At 38.3% G+C, this 13,067-nt stretch overlaps 1 non-coding gene across 1 annotated transcript; it reads left to right on the top strand.

Moving 5' to 3' along the window:
• Positions 1-445: 445 nt before the first annotated feature.
• On the top strand, positions 446-518 carry Trnav-cac (transfer RNA valine (anticodon CAC)). The gene has a single exon. It is a non-coding gene; the product is annotated as a tRNA-Val (tRNA).
• The last annotated feature ends 12,549 nt before the right edge of the window (positions 519-13,067 follow it).

Genomic DNA, 13,067 nt, shown 5'->3' with positions numbered 1-13,067 from the left:
AGCCCAATTCTCCTTTAGCTCTCCAGGGCCTGTTTAGATAAATTATGGTAATTCACACAATAGAATTCTATGCAACAATTAAAAATGATGCCATAGCCAGGCGGCAGGAGAACCATGAGTTCAAAGCCAGTCTCAGCATCAGTGAGGCACTAAGCAACTCAGTGAGACCCTGTTTCTAAATAAAACACAAAATAGAGCTGGGGATGTGGCTCAGTGGTTGAGTGCCCCTATGTTCATTCCCTGTACCACCCCCCCAAAAAAAAATGCTACAGAAAAATATTTAATGCCATGAAATGAATTTGGTTATTTATTTAACAAATATTTGTTAAATAAATAATAATAAATATGTATGATAATATATTATAAACTTATGATGTGCCAGGCACTATTTTAGTTGCTAAATTAAAAAAAAAACACTTTAAAAGTAGTTTCTGTGATTTAGGCTGGGGATATAGCTCAGTTGATAGAGTGCTTGCTTCACATGCACAAGGCCCTGGGTTCAATCCCCAGCATCCCCTAAAAAAAATATTTCTGTGATTTGACAAATTTTAATTATAAAAAAAGAAACATAAGTTATTAAGAGCATGTTTTCTTGTGGAATCTTTGTGATGAAATAGCAGGAAGTAAACAAGAGCAAGTTTCCATTCATGCTTGAGGCATTTTCTGTTCTATTTCTAGGATTATGTAGGGAAAAAATTGAAAGTTTTGAAAATCTTTTCAAAATAGATTGGGTAAGCATAAAAGCCAGTAACCAGAGACAAGGGACTATCTGGGAAAGTAAAGTTAGTCTTCAGATAACTGCAAATGATGTGAAATTTCAAGGCCTTCATGTGGAGGTATGACAGGTTTATTTTTCCAATAATTGATTTCTAACTCTGTTCTGCTACGCCCTCCATTTCCTCTGGCTGGTGACTCCCTCCATCACTTCTTTCCTGAATTCCAGAACTCATCAGTGAATTATCATTGTGAAAACTCTCAGTTCTGTTAGAAAGACTTGGGGTATTTTCTATCACCACAATTTAAACTGGAAACTCCAGTGGTTTGGCAGGAAAGGGGAGAGCAGTTTTTCTCTCTAATAATCCCTTGCCATGTCCCTGAATGTGCTCCTGTGAGAGGTAAACACACCCTCGTCTTGTTCCGACAGGACCGTAAGAGGCTGCTTTTTGTTCCTGCCTGTGGGTCCTTCACTTCGCAGCTCACTACTAGCGGCACTGTGGAGGGGTTCAGGACTGGTTAATGAGAGTTCTCACTGAACCCAACCAGCTCCCCTGGGCACCAGGGGGGGTTCTGCCCCCTCCTTTGGTTTGTAGCCATTCTGTACCCTCCAGTCTCCCACCTACACTCCCATGCCCCTGTTCTCAGGCTTAATCCATTTTCTACACACTGTAGGAACCTGGATCTAAAGAGGTATGCCTGCCCCATCTGCCTGGCTGTACCACCATCACCACCAGCCTCCAACATGTTCCTTCTGGGTTGTAGTTCTGAGGCAGGTTAGCAAACCTGGCGACTAATGTGGTATCTAACTGGGCTAAGAGATGTTGGTCCTGTACACACCCTCAAACTTTTCGATCTTTTCTTTGAAGCAAGAAACCACTGGCCTGTTTCTCTTCATGAACACTGTTTTCCCTATCCAGATCCCTTGCTTCAGGTCTACTTTCTTATGGGGGAGGGAGGCATCTGCAGTGCACACTGGGTGGCAGAATGTCTGGAAGGTCCTTCCTTTCTGGAAGCTCTCTGAATGAGGAATGTGGGTTAGTTAATGCCTTTTGTTCTCCCTAGTCACCACCTTCAGGAAGACTTCAAATCATAATGTTATCCAGCATGTTATCAGTACTTAAAGTCCCAGGGATGTCATATTTCCTCTTCCCAACAGCCCTGTGAAGAATGTACTATTATTGTTCACTCCATTTTATAGATGATGGGATTGAAAATTGAGGATGTCAACTGCCCTTGGTTGCAGAACTATTTAGAGGTAAGACCATTACTGACCTGTCCCCATAGCCTGTTGGAGTGTAATGAGATGATCAGTGCAACTCTTAAAATGGTATTAAAATTTTAAGTCACTAATGTGATTTTCCCCCACTATTAACTGCTTACTTAGATTATAGAAAATAGAATATTTTTCCTAGGACAGGTAAGAAGACATCTTTTGCAAAATTTGCTGAAGAGTAGGTAGCTCTGCCAGAGGACTCAGGCTGCCTGCAGCGTAGACCAGCTTACTCACCTGAGCTCAGCTTCTCTTTTAAAAACAGCAATCAAACCTACCAACATTGCGCTTGATGTGCCCATGTCTACCCAATTCCTTAAGGCCTCCCCAAATCACTTTATCTCCTACTGGGTTTGCTTTCTTTGCAAATTTTCCCCAAATATATAATCTTCTTTCATAACCTTTTTTTGTTTGTTTTTTAAATATTTTTTTTAGCTGTAGTTGGTACAATATTTTTATTTATTTATTTAGTTAGTTTGTGCTGAGGATCAAACCCAGTACCTCACACATGCAAGGCAAGTGCTCTACCACTGAGCTACAGCCCCAGACCCTTTCATAACCTTTTAAAATAAACTTTTTAGAGGTATACCTGAGGATGTTGTATATGCCTTACATTTTGGATCTCAGAAGTTCCAAGCAAAACCAACAGTGATCTCAGTATCTAGAGATACTGATCAACTGGTTTGTTTTCATCTACTGGGCACCATACATCTTCAACCAAATTCATTCTTGCCTCATTCTTTACTTCATTGAAACTTCTCCTCGAGTGCAAATAACCTCTCTTCTGCCAAATTCAGCAAAACTCCTCGGTCTTCATTTACTCAGTTACTTAACCGTGATTGATCAGCTGCCTGCTCCATCCATGCACTTCTTCCATTTTTTGGTTTCCAAAATATCATATTCTCTTCTTAGTCCCTGCTCTTTTTGCCTCCTTGGCCTGATGTTGTAAGGCGCCAGGCCTTGGGTCTAGCTCTCAGTCCCTCCCACCCCCCACTTTGGTCATACTTTGTGTTGTTGGTGCCTTTTAATTATGCATAATAGTGAGATTTGTTGTTACACATCTGTACATGCCATAGTATGACAATACAATTCTGTCAGTGTGGCTCCCCTGTATTTCCCCTTTCCTTTCTCTCGCCCTCTGCCCCCAGCCCCAGTCCCTTTTCTGTTCTCTGCTGGTCTCCTTTCCAGTTCTCAGTTCTGAGCCTCCCTCTGCACATCCATCAGAAGGAGGCAGCCCCATGTCTTCACTCTTTTCCACAGGGCTCCATTAAACATTCAGAAAGATAAAGCAACACTGTCAGACTGAAGGGGAATAGTAAGTTTACAAGTTCTTATAAACACCGTGGTGCTTCTGTGTGTCATCGTACCTTGACCCCGCAAACTTCTTTCCTTGACCATCCATTTTTTAAAAACACTGAATTAAATTGTGGCCTTTCTTAATTTGATTCTCTCTCTCTCTCTCTCTCTCTCTCTCTCACTATATGTATGTGTATGTATGTATGCATATATATATTTTAAAACTTTTGTTTATTAGATATTGAGTGTGGAAGATTTTGTGATAGTTTAAATCCACTCTTTTCATCAAAAACATTGAGGATTTTTCAGAACGAAAGTCAGGCTTTGTTTCTTTCCTTAACAGTTCAGTGGCTTCCTCTGTACTCAGCATACGGTCCAAGAGCCTTGCCATGGCTTAGAAGTTGCTTGAGTACGGACTCCATCTTCATTAAGCGCTATGTTCACCCATCGTGTGCTCCAACTTCATAGCTTTGGCAATTGCTGTTGTTTGCAGTGGAAGCTCCTTCCTGCCAGCTGCTGCCCGGGCTGACTCTCCTGACCCATCAGGAGCAGCACCTCTCTCACGCCCCCTGTCGGAAAAGCCTTTCCTGGTTGCCCCAAAGTACCTTCAAGCGTCTAAAGTACTCTGTCCTCTCCACTCCAGTTGCTTTTTCTCACAAAAAAAGTTTTATTTCCTTCTCCAAAGGAATCAAAATCTGCTCTTATTTATTTGTTGTCTTTTCTTCCTTGCCTGTGAGGAATCACCCAAAGTAGAAGAGTTTTGAATGAAGAAATTTGGGAAGTTTGTGGTGAAATGAGTTCTACTCAGTCCTGGGCGTTGGATGGGTTCACGGCATTAAGTACCCCTTGAGAAGAGCCCAAAGTGTGTGATCAAAGAGCCAGGCATGTGATGATCGCTCCATTTCTGAAATACTGCCTTAATCCTTTTTTACTTTAAAAATGATGTTTATTCTGATAACAAATTATTATAGACAATAATCACCTTTATTTCCTTGTCCAGTGATGGACATTTTTTTTTGTGAAGGATCATCCATTCAGAAACTGATCCAGGGACTACTGTGTCATGAATTCTAAATGAATAAAGTGACTAAAATGAACAAAAACTTACTCTCATGGCAGTTCCTATCTTTCTTTTTTGCACTTCTCTTACATAACTGGAACCATATTTACAGTCTCCAAAACCAGTTATTTTCACTTGACAGTTTGGTACTGACATGCTCCCATGTGATTATTTGCAACATGATTTTAATGGATGTGTTGTTATTTGGCTGAATCCCTCTGGTAAAATTTGGGTTATTTGAAAATTTTTAATGTTGAATAATGGTGTAGAAAATATACTTGTATAAAAATTTGAAAACACTTTCATTATTTCCTTAGTACAAATTTCTAGAATTAGAATTTCTTACTATAGGACATGTTCATTTTAGTTTTACTCCCCCACAACAGTGTAAGAATGTAAGAAAGTTCTCTGCACTTTTAATGTACTTTTTAATTTTTTTTAGTCCTGGGGATTAAAACCAGGGGAGCTTTGGCCACGTTTTTTCTTTTCTTTTTTTTTTTAAATTTTGAGACACGGTCTCACTATGTTGCTTAGGGTCTTGCTAAGTTGCTGAGACTGGCCTTGAATTTGTGATCCTCCTGCCTCAGCCTCCTGAGCAACTAGTATTACAAGTAAGATTGAAATACTATCTTAAAGCAAAAAACAAAACTTTGCCTACAAAAGTCATTTAATTTGTATCTAATTTAAAAAAAATTTCTATTTCTTTGGTTATTTACATGTTTTCTTCCATAAGTTTCCCATTCTTATTTCTGGCCCTCTTTAATTGGGAGTGTGTGTATAGTGTTAAAAAACTGATTTGTAGGAACTTGTTACATACTTGGTAATACACTGATATAACTTGTATTTTGTAACTGTCACTCTTAGCTAATCATTTCCTTTTTGATTTTTCCTATACTTTTTTTCCAAGTTAATTATATGCCTTCCTTAATGATTTCTGCCTTTGGCATTGTGCTAGAAAAGGATTTACAACTCAAGATTTCTTATTCTCCTAATTTTTCTCTTCTTTTGTTCCTTTCAATCTGCCTGTCTATTTATTTGACTCTCTTTTTATGTAGACATATGATATTTATGTATATGTATATTGTTACACAATGTGGGGTAGATCCAATTATACCATCCAAATAATAACAGCAACATTAATTAGATGGACAGAATTTTATCGCATGGGTTTCCCACAAGTTATCTGACCAATGTGTGGTTGGATAATTGTCACTATTTTTTTTTCCTCACAGAATTCTGCTGGACATGGTGGTACATGCTTGGAATCCCAGTGACTCGGGAGGCTGAGGCAAGAGGATAGTGAGTTCAAATCCAGCCTCAGCAATTTAGGGAGACCCTAAGCAACTGAGCAAAACCCTGTCTAAAAATAAAAAATGAAAAGGGCTGGGGATATAGTGCACCCCTCGTGCATACCCTGTACCAATTTTTTTTTTTTTTTTTAAGACACAAATCTTCCCTATAAAATTCTGCAAGTTCAACGTCACTTCTGGAAGTGCGATTTGTCTACATGAGTGATTTGTAGGTGGGGTAGTTTTGGTGATGACTAGGTGTGGCTGGTCATCTACCACAGTGACTAAATAGATGTAAAGGTCACTAGAAAATAGAAGACCTTTATTTCCAGCTCAGCTCTTTCTATGTATCTGCTTACACAGAGTCTGGAGCTCTCTGAGGCTCTACCTGGAAGAAACATTTTCTCCTTCGACTTAGCTATCTTTGAGGGTTCTCAGCACAATCAGTAGATTGTGCCCTGATGTATCTATCAGTACTGTTCCAGAAACCATCAAATTCTCTGGTCTCTCTCTTGCTTTGAGTTTATAGATTCACTTCTTTTCATAAACTTTTACTGTAATTTTGATGGAATTTGAAGAGTTTTTTCTTAAAAAAATTTAAAACAGAGTTAGGCAGACAATGTCACTTTGCCTATTGGAATCCTAGCTGTTCCTAATAATAGGCCACATTGCCAATTTCCACCTGGTATTAGATTGTCACAAGTGATGTCAACATTGCAAGAAGAAAGAAAATCTTTTGAGAGCCTAATAAGGCATTGGTCCACTAATATTGTTTGCCACTTATCAAAGCACAATTCTTTGTGAGTACTACCTTTAGAAGTATTTACAATATTCTTAATTAAATACCCCCCTCCCCCCACACAACCTTTTCTGTAATCATGGGGATTGAACACAAGGCTTCGTGTGTGCTAGGCAAGTGCTCTACTACTGAGCTACAGCCCCAGCCTCCCAACTCCTCCTTCAGTTAAATAACTGAAATGAAAATTCAAGCATAGATATGTGTAGTCACCTGGAACCATAGTGCACAAAACCAGCAAAAGACATAATTATACTTATATGCCTACGACTTAAAGACTCACAAAAATAGGTTGGAAAGAGTTAATACAGAGGTTAGTTTAATAAGAGCAATGGGAATAAGAGGAGTGATCATGGGTTACTAGTCAAGAAATAGTAGATGGTTAACTTTAAAAAAAAATTGAACACGGAAACATGGGAATTTGTAAAGAATGAGGGAAATAGGAAGATAATTCTCCTGGGAGGTTCAGATATTCTTATTTTTGGATTTCACAGTGATTTTCCTTCCTCTTTTCTGTCATAAGGTGAATCTTAAAAATATTAAGCTCCACACATGTTTTCATATAATAGCTTTATTGATATATTATTCACATACCACAAAATTCATCTTTTTGAAATGTATAATTCAGTAGTTTTCAGAACATTTAGAGTTGTGCATCCATTGTCACTACTTCATTCCAGAACATTTTCATCATCCTCCAAAGAAATGTCATGCCCATTAGCAGTCACCCCGATTTCTCATTGTAACCCTGACAGCCTTTAATCTATTTCTGTCTCTATGGATGTTCCTATCCTGGACATTTAATATGAGTGAAATCATATAATATGTGGCTTTTTGTGACTGGCTTCTTTTAGAGAGCTTGTCCATGTTACAGTCATGTATCTATACTTCATTCTTTTTATGTGATTTTTGCTACAATCAATACTCAGTAGTTTTCCATTGTATTGGATATATCACTCTACCATGATTTTTTTTTTCAGAACTGTGCATTGAACCCAGGGCCTTGCATTTGCTAGACTAACTTTTTACCATGTAGCAACATCTGTAGCCTCATAAAAACATTTAACACCAATAAAGCATATGACCCAATCAATAAATGAACTAAGGAATTGAACAGACACTTCACAGAAGAAGAAATATAGTCGATCAACAAATATATGAAAAAATGTTCAATATCTCCAGCAATTAGAGAAATGCCAGTCAAAACCACTTAAGATTTCATCTCACTCCAGCCAGAATGGCAATCATCAAGAATATAGGCAACAATAGATGTTGGTGAGGATGTGGGGGAATGCTCATACATTGCTGGTGGAACTCAAATTGGTGCAATCATTATGGAAAGCAGTATGGAGATTCCTCAGAAAAAATGGAACCACTATTTGACCCACCAATTCCACTCCTTGGTTTATACCCAAAGGACTTAAAAGTAGCATACTACAGTGACACAGCCACATCATTGATTATTGCTGCTCAATTCACAATAGCTAAACTATGGAACCAACCTAGGTGCCCTTCAATACATAAATGAATAAAGAAACTGTGGTATATATATATTCAATGGAATATTACTGAACTTTAAAGAAGAATGAAATTATGACATTTGCTGGTAAATGGATGGAATTGGAGAATATCATGCTTAGTGAAATAGGCCAATCCCCCCAAACCAAAGGCTTTCTCTGATATGTGGATGCTAATTCACAATAAGGAGTGGGGCACTAGGGAAGAATAGAGTTACTTTAGATTAGATAGAAGGCAGTAAAGGGAGAGTAGGGGATATGGGGATAGGAAGGATAGTAGAATGAAACAGACATTGTTACCTTATGTACATAAATGACTGCATGACCAATATGAATCTACAACATGTACAATCAGAAAAATGAGAAATTATACCCCATTTATGTATGATATGTTAAAGTACATAAATGCATTCTACTTTCATGTGTAACTAATTAGAACAAATAAAAAATTTATAAAGTTAAAAAAACATTTTTGGTTGTAGTAAAAAGCACATAAAATTTACTATGGTAACTTCTTTTAAAATATATTTAGTCGTAGATGAACACAATACATTTATTTTATTTATTTAGTTTTTTTTTATGCGGTGCCTGGGATTGAACCCAGTGCCTCACGCATGCTAGGCAAGTGCTCTACCCAGGCCTATTACCATAACTTTTGAAAGTTTTATTTGATGTTTTTAGATATACGTTTAGTGTTCTATATTTTTCATTGTAGAGGTCTTTCATCTCTTTTGTTAGATTGATTCCCAGATATTTTATTTTCTTTGGGGCTATTGTGAATGGGATAGTTTTCCTAATTTCTCAGTTGACTTATGATGCATAGGAATGCAATTGATTTATTTTATATCCTTAACATCTTTTCTCCATGGTCAACTTTATTTTCAAGATTATATATTTTGTCTTTGTTGCCTAAAACTGTCTTCCAAGTGATCCAGTCTGTTGGTGATGCTTTCCATTGAATTTTTAGTTTGGCTTATTGATTCCATCATTGCAAGGATTTCTGCTTGATTTTTCTCAGAATCTCTCTTTATGGAAGTGATCTTTCACTTCCTGCAGTTTCTGTCTGATTTCACTCCTTACATCATCATTTACTTTGCAGATCAATACATGTACATTCTAACTCCTCTGACATTTCTTCCACTGTGTTGTCAATGGATTCTGTTATTGAGTATCTTCATTTGTTTGGGGTGATTTGTTCCCTTGCTTTTTCATGTTGTTTGTATGTCTACCCATCTAACAGTGTGGATCTGAGACAGTTGAGTTTCTATCCTGTGGACTTATAGCATCCCTGAAGGTTTCCAGTACCTCACTGTTTAGGGGGAGACAAATGATTACAACCACCAATGTAAACAATATCCAGCATTAAGCCAAATCATTAAGCCAAATGGTTCCTGCTATGATGTCTACAATGATAGATGTCACAATAAACAGAAATGATATTATCAGTTATTGCCTACAATTAAAACACTAAGTTTGCAAAAGGGCTTACAATTTTGAGTGGTGGACATAGTAAGAAAAGAAGTGATGTAGGAGATGATGATTATGAAGGAGGAGAACAGAAGATAGAAGTAAACAAAGGAAGCATGAAAGAGAGAAGAGTAGAAATCGCCTCTGAGCAGAAGAGAATCAAGCGAAACAGATAAGTGTGAGAAAATATATATGTAAAGTAAAAAAATTTTAAAAATAAAAGAATACAATACAAAACTGAAATATACTAATTAAATATCCTGGTCCTCAACAAATTGATCCATGAAAACTGGCTTTAAAAATGCTAGAAATGAGAAAAAAATATAAATATGTATAAATGTCCATGAACATTAAGGTCACAATTTAACAGAGAAAAGAAGGGGAAAAAATCATCTGAATGAAGAGCTAAAGAATTTTTTTTTTCTGTTGGCATTCAAAGGATTCTCAGCTTTCCTTCTCAGCAGAGTGAGGTGGCTCTTCTGGAGTGTGATGCTTGCTCCACCCTCAGGGTGAGGTTGCTGGGGTGAGCGGTAATCCCATAGGCGGAACTTCTGGAGGTGGGGTTTAGGTTTAGGCAGGCTCCAGGCTCTTCAGGGAATGCCAGTTGTTCTGGAGATTTTGGATCAGCTCATCTCAAGGACCCAGCAGTTGCTGGTCCACATTGGAAGACTGCACCCCAGATCTCCCCTGGGTTCCACTTGTGTGGTGGAGCAGCCAATTCTTAGTTCACTATATCACCTGGGGACCCCACATTTCCTGGTCTCATATTCAGTCTCCAAACTGAATCTCTCCTTCCCCCACCTATTGGAATTCATGGTCAGGTGCTTCTCTCCCAGCAGGTTCTGCAAGCTGCCGAATTGGAGGGGGACAGGGCGAGCCAGGTGGTTTCCACTGCCAATATGCCCCTGTGTAAACCTCTGTCCATGTTTGATTTTATCCTGGTCACTTAGGCACACTCTGTGTCATGCAGTGTGGTTTTGCCAGGCCTGTATTTCTGGCCAAACTTAGGTTTGCCAGGAATCAGCTTCTCCAGCTTCTGGGCCCTGGGCTGTGGCTACAGAATGATTCCTTCTTCTGTCCTCCACAGGAGAGATGCCGCTTCTTACCCACACAAGGACATCATGCACTGTTGTCTCTCAGTTTAGTGGGCATTGTCTTTGATCTCTAAATGCTCCATACACAGATATGCCTAAGGCCTCCTATAAATGCGGGTTCCTGTAATTCCCTTATCCCTCTACTTTGCTCATGGAAGGACCACTCTGGTGCCTCCAGCCGTGGCTGGTGATTTCTTCCTTATTTTATCATATCCAACCTCCTGAGTCACTCATCTCCTTTGAATGTCCAGTATTAATTTCCAGTAAAGTACACCCCTGTTTTTCTGTTTTGTTTTGTTTTGTTCACTCACCTTGCTGAGAAGCTGCCTACCTGCTTTCTTGGTTTCCTGCCTTGGAGCATCCAGGAAAGTGACCTTCTCTATTCTGCCATCTTAAAAGCCCATCATAACCTTTTAAAGTGTACAATTTAGTAGTGTTATGTTCATGTTGCTGTGCAACAGATCTCCACAATTTTTCCATCTTGCAAAACCCAAAAGTTCATATTCATGAATGAATTTCCCCTCTCCCTAAGTCCCTCAAACCAGCATTCTACTTTCTGTTTTTATGAGTTAGATTACTTTAGATACCTAAAGTACATGGAATCATATTATATTTATCTTTTCGTCATTGGCTTATTTTCTTTAGCATAATATTCACCTATGTTATAGAATGTGACAGGTTTTCCCTCTATTTGAAGGATCATTTTAAGGATGACTAATGTTCCATTGTGCAGATATAGTAGATTTCTAAATTCTCTTCTCAGTTAATGAATATTTGGGTTGTTTCCACTTTTTATGAATGCAGTGGTAGGTACACTGGTATACAAATTTTCATGAGGAAATATGTTTTCAGTTTTCCACAACCTTAGTTGTGGACTTTCTGGATCATATGACAACACAATGTTTAGTATTTTGAGGAACTTAAAAATTATTTTCCAAAGTAGCTGCGTCACTATACATTCCCACCAGCAGCATATGAAGATTTGAATTTTTCCACACTCTCTCCAATACTTATCATTGAAGGTCTTTTTGATTCAAGTCATCGTAGTAAAATCTCATTGTGGTTTTGATTTACATTTCCCTACAGACCAACTGGTATATTTTGGATCTGAAATGTCGTCCCCAAAGCTTATGTGTTGAAAGTATGGTCCCTAATGCAACAGGTTCAGAGGTAGAGCTTTTTAGGCAATGATTGGATTATGAAGGCTCTGACCTCATCAGTGGATTAACCCATTTGATTAATCCAGTGATAGTTAAATGGACTACTGGGAGGTGGGACCTATTTAGAAGAAGTGGGTCACTGGGAGGATGTACTGGAAAGGTATATCTTGTCCTTGGCTTCTTCCTCTCTGCTTCCTAGCTACCATGAACTGAAAAGCTTTCCTCTGCCATGCTCTTCTGCCATGATGTCTGTGCCTTGAATCCTCTGAAACCAGCAGCTCAAATAAACCTTCCTCCTCTAAGTTGTCTTGTTAAGTATTTTGGTCCACATGGACAAAAAGCTGTTTCCTACATGAGTGATATCATATTTATTCTTTAAATGGAAGAGGTGAGGGACTAGGCTTTGGGAAAATAGTAACTTCACATTCTATTACTGCAAGGAAATGAGGGTGACTGGGGAATGGAGCAAAGGAGGTTTTCAGGATTGCTCAGGTACAACGAATATTACTCCTGTTGGCAATAACACTAATAAATAGGACTTACAATGCAATCACTGTTCTAAGGGCTTTTACATATGTTATCTTACTTGACAGCACTGGAGACACTAACATCTCATATCTTCGTGAATAATTCTGTCACAGCATCCTTGAAAGATTCCTTCAGGAGAGGTCATGTCTTTCAATCTGTGGCTACTCTGACATTGGAATTTTATTCCCCATTCTTTTTCTTGTGGTTGTCTATGTCCTCTGTCCTTCTTACTCTAAAAAGCCCAGTTCTGAGAATCCTCTCTCTTCTGTTTGATAGCTAGTTCCACTCAAGATTCTCACCTATTAGTATTTACTCCCGGCCTAGAACTACTTCCTGCTGCTTAGGACCTGAGAACTGAACACTGTATACTTTTAGCTGATCTTCTCTATACTAGGCAATGCTTTGAGTAATGAGCCTAAGTCACTGTGTGTGAAGTTTTGGCTCCATTTTCTTTCTTCTCTTCTCAGCTAAATATATTCAGATGGAATCAGTGGATCATAGCAAGCCCATTTCCTCTGGTCCACCGAAAGGTAAAAAAAAAATGATAGTTCTGAAAGGCATAAAAGAGGGTCAATGGGAAGGTGTGAAGTGGCTGGTATGGTTGGACCTTTGATGTTTTCCTTTAAGAAACTTGTTAGAATATCTGATAGTAGGGTTGAACACAGTAAACTAAGTTAAATGATTAATTTCAGATATTAATAACACCCACATTTCAGATTACTAATAAATATATTGGCCCCTCAATCTTTGAGCTATTTTGTTTAAGCAACTGATTATTTATGACCTTAGTTATGTCACTCAAACTTCTCCCATAGATTTGCTGCAAATTTATTAGCTTTCACCCAGTTTTGTAGGCCCACAATCCATAGACAA

This window comes from Urocitellus parryii, chromosome 2, assembly GCF_045843805.1.
Source record: "Urocitellus parryii isolate mUroPar1 chromosome 2, mUroPar1.hap1, whole genome shotgun sequence".
In the NCBI taxonomy this organism is placed as follows: domain Eukaryota; kingdom Metazoa; phylum Chordata; class Mammalia; order Rodentia; family Sciuridae; genus Urocitellus; species Urocitellus parryii.
The sequence above is the reverse complement of the archived record's forward strand: the minus strand, read 5'-3'. Positions and strand labels throughout refer to the sequence as shown.